Genomic DNA, 8,902 nt, shown 5'->3' on the forward strand with positions numbered 1-8,902 from the left:
GGGCCTCTAGGATCGAGAGGAAGGTCTTGGAGATCCCCTGACAGCCCGCAGCCCCTTCCCAGATGCCCCTGGGCCAGACCAGTCCTGGGCAGTGCCCTCCAGGTCCTGCTTATTCCTGTCCCTCTGTGTCTGGCCCCCTCAGGAGTTCTCTCCTCGAGGGATCAGCAGAGCGCATTCTCATTGCAGTGGGGACCACCCCCCCCCCGCCCCGCCACCAACCCCATCACATCATTTTATTATCTGCACTGAACTCCCAGCACTTACCACCTCCTTGGGACTGAATACCTCCAGGCACTGGCATTGCTGCGTTTCAGTCCCTTATGTTTGTAAAGAGCAGGCTTTGGCTGCCAAGGTCTCTTCTTGATCAAAGATGTTCCAAACTCGTGTTCCCAAGAATAAGGTTTATCTCCCGGGTTACTGGTTACAGCTGTACTCAGCTTGTTCAGGGCCTTGGGTGAAGGTTTTCTGTGTGGGGGGCCTGCATCAACACAAACAATTTGATTTTAAAGTGTAATTAAAAATTCTTGGCCCAAATGAGGTATTGTGACATATCGACAAAGGTTTAGAATAATGGGGAGAAAAGAGGTAGTAACATGTTTGTTTATTTTCCAATCTGCGCAGTGAAGATTCTTTTGCAGGGTCCAAGAATGATCTTCTCCCGTTCAGGTCCAGGAACAATCTCTTTGGGTTCTTTATTGTCAAACGTCATTTCTGGTTAATTTCTTATCTTCCACCATGAGAAAACGGTGACAATGCTATCGTTATGCACAATGCCATGGCTCTTAGGGATCTATTTGTATTGAAATACTATGGATCTCCTTGTTTCTGCAGTTTCCTATGACCCCTACTACTGTGTATTTAATGCTGTTCGCATCAGTATTCACGGGTACTGAGCGCTGAATACTGAGTACTGAGTACAGCCCCTTGTGGCCGGGGCAGAGTGGGAAAGGAAGGTTACAGGGAAACTCCTCAGAAACTAAAAGAAACTCATTTAAATGTTCTTGGGCAGCTCTTTAAAGAGATATTTACCATCCGGATCACTATCCCAAAACTCTTCCACAGCCTGGGACGTGACTTTTAGACGTCAGTCATCCGTTCCCTCCTCTCTGCTTCCTTCGTGCTTTCTTCCTAAAGAACAAAATCCTGATTAAGTGCTTGATTAAGAATAATAATATAGCTGGGTACAGTGGCTCATGCCTGTAATCCCAGCACTGTGGGCAGCTGAGGCTGGAGGACTGTTTGAATCCAGGAGTTGGAGACCAGCCTGGACAATATAGTGAGACCCAGTCTCTACCAAAAAAACAAAACAAAAACGAAAACACTACGTGTAGTGGGCCTGGCTCCACCGTCGGCTCTTTCTGCTGTGACATGGGGGTCTTCTGATTGTTTGAACAGAGACCCTTTCTTTCCCTAAGGGAAACCCACTGAATATTCCCCTCAGTGTAGCTGGGACAGACCTCAGCTTCCAGGTCTTCACTGCACTTCAGAAGAGAACAAAAGGACTTGTAAGCACTTCAGCTTTTCCATCTGGGGCTCCCCTGATCAGCTCACTTTGCGGGCGCACTGCTTGTTCTCAAAATCTTAGCCTCTGTTCTTGTCTTAATGGAAGAACACCTGCTTATGAGTCACCACCCAGAAGTTTCCTTCAATGTCTTCTGACTTCATGATCACGATCCACAGTAGCCCCTAACTCATGGGGCCAGCATTACCAAATCCTAAGGAAGACATCACAAGAAAAGAAAACCACTAATCAATATCCCTTATGCAGATAGATGGTGGAAGTTCTAAACAACTGCTGTGTTTACATGCAGGTACTAGGTATGCAGAGCCTCCTTTGCTCCTTCCAAGAATCCCACAAAGTTGCCCTCATCTAGGCTGGAAGAGGCTGCGTGACTTACATGCGGTCACATACCTAATAAGTGGCAGACCTACAATCCAAGCCCAGCTTTTCCTACCACCCTACCCAGTCCTCTGCATATGGCAAGAGAAACAGTGGACCCTGCATGTTTGCACTATTGCTCTTATCACCTCCATAAGGCCTCTTGACCATTTGACCCACCAAAGTAGCCTCTCTCTGCAGGTGAGAACTTTCCCAAGGCCAGAGACCCCACTGACCAATGACTCTTCAGCCCAAGATCACACATCAGTCTGTGCACTGTAAGGGTTATGTGTGCAAGAAGGAGGTGGTGTGGGAGGGCAATTCTGCCACTCCCTGGGCAAGTCTTTAACTCTGTCTCCTCATTTGCAAAATGGGGACAAAGCTCTAAACACTGACAACACCAAATGCTGGTGAAGATGTGGAGCCACGGGAACTCTCGTTCATCATTGGTAGGAATGCAATGGTGCGGCCACTTTGGAAGACCACGTGGCAGTTTCTTTTTTCTTTTTTTTTTTTTTTTTTGGTTTGTTTTTTTTTTTTTGAGGCGGAGTTTCGCTCTTGTTACCCAGGCTGGAGGGCAATGGCGCGATCTCGGCTCACCGCAACCTCCGCCTCCTGGGCTCAGGCAATTCTCCTGCCTCAGCCTCCTGAGTAGCTGGGATTACAGGCACGCGCCACCATGCCCAGCTAATTCTTTGTATTTTTAGTAGAGACGGGGTTTCACCATGTTGACCAGGATGGTCTCGATCTCTCAACCTCGTGATCCACCCGCCTCGGCCTCCCAAAGTGCTGGGATTACAGGCTTGAGCCACTGCGCCCGGCCGGCAGTTTCTTACAAAAGGAAACCGACTCTTACCATATGATCTAGCAATCGTTCTCCCTGGAGTTTACCCAAAGGATTTGAAATCTACGTCCACACAAAAACCGGCACATGAGTGTTTTCGGTAGCTTGGTTCAGAATTGTCAAAACCTGGGCACAACCAAGATGCCCTTCAGTAGGTGAGTAACGCATAAACTGGTACCTCCAGACAATGCAATATTATTCAGCGTCAGAAAGAAATGAGCTACCAAGTCATGAAAAGACACAGAGGAACCTTAAATGCACATTACTGAGTGAGAGAAGCTGATCTGCAAAGCCTGCGGATTGCATGATTCCAACTAGATGACACTGTGGAAAAGGCAAAGCTATGGAGACAGTGAAGAGATCAGTGGTCGCCCAGGGTTAGTGGGAAGGGACGAACAGGAGGAGCACAGAGGAAGTTTAGGGCCGTGAAGCTACTCTGTGTGATCCTGTGGTGGTGGATGCATGTGTCAAAACCCGCAGAATGCACAGCACCAAGAGTGAGCCCTAATGTGAACTCTGGACTCTGGGCGATAATGACATGTTAATGCAGATTCATTGATTGTAACAAATGTACCACTTTGGTGGAGGATGTTGACAGTGGGGGAGCGTGTGTGCGTGTGGAAGCAGGGGGCATATGGGAACTTAGTGTATTTTTTCTCTCTCTTTTTTTTTTTTTTGGATGTGCTTTTTTCCAAAATGTTATTTTCTTTTAGGTTCTGGGATACATGTGCAGAACACTCAGGTCTGTTACATAGGTAAACGTGTACCATCATGGTTTCCTGCACCCATCCACCCATCTCCTGGGTATTAAGCCCCCCATGCATTAGCTCTTCTCCCTGGTTTGTCCTCCACCTGCTCTCCCTCCGCCATCCTCCTGGCAGGCCCTGGTGTGTGTTGTTCCCCTCCCTGAGTCCATGTGTTCCCATTGTTTAGCTCCCAACTCGCTGTATTTTCTGCTCAATTTTGTTGTGAAACTAAAACTGCTCTAAAAAATAAAATCTATTAAAAAAATGGGGGCAACATCACTCAAGTCTCAGGCTGGGGTAAATGAGCTAATGCCTGCAAAAACAGTTTGTAAACGGCAAGATGGTTTATTGACAGAAGCGATTGGTACTATTATGTTTTAAAATCCCAGATGTCCCAGAAATCTACAGTGGGAGTTCAGGTCAATCACTTTGACTTTCGAGGTCCCCGTGTCCTTAGCTACAAACCAAAGTAATACTCCTTGTTCTTTATTTTCCTCCCCTCCCCTCTGACAGCCTCTCAGAGGGTAAAGGGCAGTACTGATGACGGTGGAAATGGTAGCCACCACTTGTGTCTTGGCACTCTGTACACATTTTCACTTAATCCTTATAACCTCCCTGACTTTGCAGATGAGAAAATGAAACACAGTTGTGGGGCTGGGGGTGAGGTGGGGGCAGCGCCGGGAAGAGAGAGAGGAGAAGTAACTTGTCCTGGGTCATACCGCGGGTCAGCTGTAAAGCAGGTTCCGGAGACTCGATGGCCTGTACTCAGCCTCCAACTTTACCCCTGTATCTCCCAGGTTGACCCCTACAAGGAACCCCAGGGGGTGGCTCCATTGCTGGTCACTGGGATTGGCCTCACAATAGCAAAAGATGATCAGAGCCAACTTTTTTTTTTTTTTTTTTAAGACAGAGTCTTGCTCTGTCACTCAGGCTGGAGTGCAATGGTACAATCTTGGCTCCCTGCAACCTCACCTTCCATGTTCAAGAGATTCTCTGCCTCAGCCTTCTGAGTAGCTGGGATTATAGGCACCCACCACGCACAGCTAATTTTTGTATTTTTAGTAGAAACAGCCTTTCACCATCTTGGCCAGGCTGGTCTTGAACTCCTAACCTCATGATCCCCCCACCTCGCCCTCCCAAAGTGCTGGGATTACAGGTGTGAGCCACCATGCCCAATCTTTCATAGCCAACATTTCTATAGGACTTTGAAGGAGTGAAGGAAGTGCCATTCCCAAATACACCAAATTGGTGTATTAATTATTTTGAGTTGAAAACATTGAAGAAATTGTAGTTTCAGAAAGGGCAAGCTGAGCTGTCTCTTCCTGCATGCAGCAAGCCCTAAACATTCCTCCGGCAGGGGGTCCCTCTCCATAGGAGGGGGAGAAAATAGCCCTTATCACCATAGACTGAGAATTGGGAGTTGCAATGGTTCTGCATAAAAATACTCCCCAAAGTAACCCTTATCTTCCACTAGCTTTATAACTCCATATATCTCCTGGTGACTTCCTTAGAAATTTACTGCCCCTAGCCAGATCCCCTGTGTCCTGTCATTTAGTCTCATATTTATCTTTCTTTGTCTAAATATAAAATCATCTTTTTCTTTGGTCACTTTGAACTTCATTCTCTCTCTCTCTCTCTCTCTCTTTTTTTTTTTTTTTTTTTTTTTTTTTTGAGAGAGTCTTGCTCTGTCTCCCAGTCTGAAGTGCAGTGGCCAGATCTTGGCTCACTGCAACCTCCTCCTCCTGAGTTCAAGTGATTTTCCTGCCTCAGCCTCCCGAGTAGCTGGGACTACAGGTGCACACCACCATGCCAGGCCAATTTTTGTATTTTTAGTAAAGATGGCGTTTCACTATATTTGCCAGGCTGGTCTCGAACTCCTGACCTTGTGATCCACTCACCTAGGCTTCCCAAAGTGCTGGGATTACAGTGTAAGCCACTGTGCCCGGCCGAGCTTCACTCTCTTATGAAGATCCCCCACGTGGTACAATTTGTGTGCTTTCCTCTCGTTAGTCTGCCAGTCGTCAGCAAGATTTCTAGATCCAGCCAAAGGGCCGAAGTGGGGCTGGAGGTGATCTTTGGCTCCCTAACAACTTGCTGTGAGACAGGACTATTTCTAAGCATGCGGTGTGCACTGTGTCATTGAATTCTTATGGTAACACTGTAATATGAGTCCTATTACGATACCCACTTCACAGACAAGAAAACTGAAGCACAGAACCCAGAGAACAGAGAACCTCAGACCCAAGTAGGAAAGTGGGCATCCGCCAGTCTGAGTCATTTGTTGGACATGCTGCCTCCTCGCAGGCAAGCTCAGGTTCTTGAGCTGCTGTAAGGCATGGTGTGTGTTGCATGTAATGCTGTGTTTGGTAGCTTTGGGAGCTACCAAATCAATGCCAAGGGAGGCCATCCCTGGGCCTCCAGAACCCTGTGTCATGCTGAGTTCGCCCCAAGGGTGCCTGGCTGAACAGGCTCCCTCCCCCACCCAGGATGACTTTTTGTCTCCAAATTCCAGGCCAGGGAAGGGAAGTCAGGAGCATGGAGCTTTATTTGCTGCTTAACCACAGAGGAGGCCTGTGGAGCAGGAGTGGGGCAGACTCAGGAGAGGGGGCGGGCAACAGCCCAGGGAAGCAAAGCGCCTGGGACGCTGAAGAGTCCGCTGGATATCCTGACTCCCAGTAGGCGTGACCCAAGGCTGGAGGGAACCAGTATTCCTGCAGGCACCTCTCATTTGGTACCCACAGGCTCAGAGACCCGATTTTAAGTAGGAGTTCCTTCAGAGAGGATATCTTGGGTGGTGATCGAGAAGATAAGGCTTTAGAACCAGCCAGCCTGAGTCCAAATCCTGCCTCTCCTCTCTCTAGCTGTGTAGACTTGGTTGAATTACTTAACCTCCCTGGGGCTGTTTCCTCTCCTTTCAAATGGGGATAATGATGGCAGACACCTCACAGGGGAAGATCTGCCCATAGCCTGGTAAGGAACTGGCACAGAGTCAAGACTCAAAACACATCAGCTGCATCTCCGCCGTCAAACAGGGTTTCTAATAGGACCCTACCATGTGATGAGGCTTAAATGAGCAAAATACCTGGAAAGTGCTTAGGAAGGATCCTGGCACAGAGAAAGTGCTGATGGTTTTTATTGTGAACATCCTCTTTCTCCCCACCCCTTCTCCTCATCCAGGCAGGGCACTCAGGCACCGGGGAAGGGGACTGCTTGACTTCAGTGTGCAAAATGCAAAGATGGCATTGTCAGCTGCCGCCCCACAGAGGTGGAGGAAAGATGGGGCTGCAGGAATTCGTTAGCACCAATTAACACCCCGAGGCTCCCTTCTGCTCTCACCCTGGTCTGCTTCCCTGCTGGCTGGGGGCCTGGAACCACATGGCAGAGGAAGCAGCCAGGCCCAGGGGAGAGGGGGAAACTGTGGAACCATCAGCGAAGGCTGAGGCGCTCCAGCCAAGTCCAAGCAGGTATTATTTCTTTTTGGAATGGAAGGCTCCAGAAAGGAATGAGAGGCATGAAGTCCTGGGTCCTCAGGGCTACAGACAAATACCTCTCCCAGCCAGTGGCATCTGATATGTGGAGTGGGGGTCATCCCGTCCACTACACAACAAATGTACTTTCGGTCAGAATCTGGCAATAAAAGAAATAAAACAAATGTTGGAAAAGAAATGCAGACAGAGAAAATGTCTTGTTGAGCTTTATAAATACATATATATTTCTTCTTATTAAAAAAATTTATTGGCATGCATATGAATATATACATTTATTCCTTAACCGCAGAGGAGCCCTGTGGAGCAGGAGTGGGTCAGAATCAGGGGATGGAGCAGGTAACATATATCCACATGAATACACACACACACACACACACACACACACACACACACACACACACACACGTACTCATGTGCATGCCAATAAAACTTGTATATTCATATGCATGCCAATAAAATTTTTTAATAAAAAGAAAAGAAGGGAAATAGTAATGGATTAGTACTTTCTAATTATATTAGTGTTTTCAAAACAGGAGAAAGCATATATCAATATATTAATCTGTTGCAGTAGCAATTAAAAGCATTACAGCTTGTGCAAATCCGTGGATAACAACATAAAAGTAATCTTCTTAAATTCATGCTCAATAGATAGCAAAGTGATATCTGTCCATCTATCTTTGCTTATAAAGAACGCTTTTTTAATTAATGGTTACTTTGAAAAGTTACTTTCACATGAAGCAACAAATATGTAAATTAGGAAAATCTTAAATATAAGGATAGGTTTTCTACTGATGCTGAAAATTCCATTTCACAAAAAAATTCCAGAAATTTCAATACTGTTTCTATCTTTGTTTTTTCAGCATCAATCATAGTGGTTTTCACAGGTTTCTGTAGCCAAAAATTCCTCATAAAATATTTTCAACGGAAAATTTGTTCATTCTAGTTGGGAAGTACCTTCTGAAGTTTTTCTTCTGCAAAAATCACAGAAAATGGCTGAAACATGGAGAATCTTGACATGATGTGACCAGTTAGGAGGGGCAACCAAACTGAGTAATTCAGGTTCTATCTCTTCATCTTTATGACGACTCTATCATCAGTGATAATTTTGAATCCACTAAGATTTAAGCTATACCAGAAGAAAGCTTGAAAGATTTCACTGCTTTAGGTCAGGCACTGTGGCTCACGCCTGTAACCCCAGCGCTGTGGGAGCTGAGGAGGGCTAATTGCTTGAGGCTAGGAGTTTCAGACCGACCTGGGCAACACGGTAACACCCCATCTCTACTAAAAATACCAAAAATAGGCCGGGTGCGGTGGCTCAAGCCTGTAATCCCAGCACTTTGGGAGGCCGACGCGGGTGGATCACGAGGTCAAGAGATCAAGACCATCCTGGTCAGCGTGGTGAAACCCCGTCTCTACTAAAAATACAAAAATTAGCTGGGCGTGGTGGCGCGTGCCTGTAATCCCAGCTACTCGGGAGGCTGAGGCAGGAGAATTGCCTGAACCCAGGAGGCGGAGGTTGCGGTGAGCCGAGATCGCGCCATTGCACTCCAGCCTGGGAAACAAGAGCGAAACTCCATCGCAAAAAAAATAAATAAATAAATAAAATACAAAAAATAAAATAAAATAAATTAGCTGGGTGCAGTGGCTCACGCTTGTAGTCCCAACTACTCGGGAGGCTGACAGGGGAGGATTGCTTGAGCCCAGGAGGCAGAGGTTGCACTGCAGCCTGGGGAACAGAGTGAGATCCTGTTTCCCCCCCTCCAAAAAAAAAAAAAAAAAGAAAAAGGAAAGAAAAGATTTCACTGCTATGAAATTATTCTCCAAGTGATTGCGTACAACAGCAGAGTCTAGGTGTACCAGAGCCCACTGCGTAATTGGGAGTTCTCTGAATTAACTCACATGCTGAAGACAATGTTTATTAAAGAGTAAGTAATAATAAGCCTCA

General features: G+C 46.7%; 1 long non-coding RNA gene across 1 annotated transcript; it reads right to left on the reverse strand.

Annotated features, from left to right (window-relative positions):
• Positions 1 to 285: 285 nt before the first annotated feature.
• Positions 286 to 1,709, reverse strand: LOC141582549 (uncharacterized). The gene is made up of 3 exons (XR_012515411.1): positions 1,458 to 1,709; positions 1,030 to 1,128; positions 286 to 478 (listed from the first exon to the last, which is right to left on the reverse strand). It is a non-coding gene; the product is annotated as an uncharacterized LOC141582549 (long non-coding RNA).
• Between the last annotated feature and the right edge of the window lie 7,193 nt (positions 1,710 to 8,902).

This window comes from Saimiri boliviensis, chromosome 2 (assembly GCF_048565385.1).
Source record: "Saimiri boliviensis isolate mSaiBol1 chromosome 2, mSaiBol1.pri, whole genome shotgun sequence".
NCBI lineage: Eukaryota > Metazoa > Chordata > Mammalia > Primates > Cebidae > Saimiri > Saimiri boliviensis.